The following is a 1,956-nucleotide window of genomic DNA, read 5'->3' on the forward strand; positions in this document are numbered from 1 at the left end:
TATAAAAACTAAACTAAAACTAAGCATTAAAAATGCAACAACTAATAAAAACCATCAAACCCACTGTAAAAACTAATTAAAATGAACTGAATTAAAAGAAAAAGTCACAACGAAATTAAACTAAACTATAATGAAAAATCCTAAACTATTAGAGCCTTGACGGTGACGGGGTCTTCAGACCCTCTGCCCACACAGACCACAGCCCCGGGGACTTGTGGGTAATGTGGTCCACACAGGGACTGATGGGGTCTTCAGACCCTCTGCCCACACAGACCACAGCCCCGGGGACTTGTGGGTAATGTGGTCCACACAGGGACTGATGGGGTCTTCAGACCCTCTGCCCACACAGACCACAGCCCCAGGGACTTGTGGGTAATGTGGTCCACACAGGGACTGATGGGGTCTTCAGACCCTCTGCCCACACAGACCACAGCCCCAGGGACTTGTGGGTAATGTGGTCCACACAGGGACTGATGGGGTGCTCAGCCACAGAGAGGACAGGAGGAGTGATCTGGTCCTGCAGGATGAATCTGCCCCCTGCTGGCTGAGGATCACATCCAAACCACCGTGACCTTTGACCTCTGAGGGTCTGGAAACCCCTCAGACCTTTTTGAAACATTAAAGAACAGGTTGTGTTTTTAAAGGAACTGATTCATAAGTTAACCTGGTCAGAGGTCTGGATCCCTGCAGAGCTGGTAGAGCTTCTGTCCTGTTGGTGTTTTGGTCTGTGTTGTTTTGGTTTCCTCTCATTAGTTGACCTTATGTTTGATCATTGTGATGTTTTCAGCCTGTGAAGACCACTTGTTCCTTGTCTTACCACTCTGTGAGTTTCTGAGCTGCCCTGTCAGCATTATTTGTTTAATAAATCCTTATTTTTGTCTTTTTGAAGTTTGGTTCTTTCATGCCTGAAAATCCTAACAGTTGGATCATGTTCTGTGCTGCTCGTGGACCGGTTCCTCTCACAAACCCTCCYTCTCTTCTTTGACACCAGGATCCAGATGTGAACTCTAAAGTCCTCAAACATCTTCCCTTCAGAAACCAAAACCACATCAGGCCTGGTTCTGAGGTTTGGATCCTGAACCTTCAGCTCTGCTTTCATCTGTGGCGCCCCCCGGGGGGAGGAAGGGAACCGGGGCAGGGACAGAGCAAGGCATTGTGGGTAAAGTGGTTCCCAGGAGGTTTAGGTTCTATGCTGGAGAAGACTGAGCTGGATCAGAACATGTCCTCCTTCAGGCTCGCTGAGATCAAACTGAGGAGGACTTCCTMTTTCCATCCACAGCAGACTGTTTTATAAAAACATAAATCAGAAATAGACACAACTTTCTTCTTTCTGTGGCGAGGCTTCAGCTCCTGACACATGGTTCACTTTGATCCAGGTTCAGGTTTTGAAAACACTCTGAAGGAACCTCCTGGTCCTCCTGGAGACGGTCCTGTGAAGAACCTGGACCTTCAGCAGSTCCTGCTTCAGAGCTGCTGAAATATCCACTCATACATTATTATTATATTTATTACCTGAACTTATAAACTTAAAACAAGTTAGTCATTTAAACCTTTGGATTATTAATTTAATCTGGATTACTGTATTGAATTAATCAAAAATATTTTTATTGTAACTGAAAGTAAAGTTTAGATTTCTGCTTTTAGCTTCAGTAACAAGAGTCCAAATCATGAACTGTTTTATAAAACCTGACATTTATGAACAGAGAAAAGAATCAGAGTAAAAGACAACAAGAGTCGGCACCAACAGGTAGAGGGTCGGCACCAACAGGTAGAGCGTCGGCACCAACAGGTAGAGCGTCGGCACCAACAGGTAGAGCGTCGGCACCAACAGGTAGAGCGTCGGCACCAACAGGTAGAGCGTCGGCACCAACAGGTAGAGGGTCGGCACCAACGGGTAGAGGGTCGGCACCAACGGGTAGAGGGTCGGCACCAACGGGTAGAGGGTCGGCACCAACG

The 1,956-nt window shown here is 46.6% G+C and overlaps 1 protein-coding gene across 1 annotated transcript in view; it reads right to left on the reverse strand.

Moving 5' to 3' along the window:
* The window catches only part of sugct (succinyl-CoA:glutarate-CoA transferase), a 16,202-nt gene that overhangs the window by 8,790 nt on the left and 5,456 nt on the right, over positions 1-1,956 (reverse strand). The gene's annotated exons all lie outside the window — the stretch shown is intronic.

The sequence above is a fragment of the Austrofundulus limnaeus genome, unplaced genomic scaffold, assembly GCF_001266775.1.
Source record: "Austrofundulus limnaeus strain Quisiro unplaced genomic scaffold, Austrofundulus_limnaeus-1.0 Scaffold337, whole genome shotgun sequence".
NCBI classification, from domain to species: Eukaryota; Metazoa; Chordata; class Actinopteri; order Cyprinodontiformes; family Rivulidae; genus Austrofundulus; species Austrofundulus limnaeus.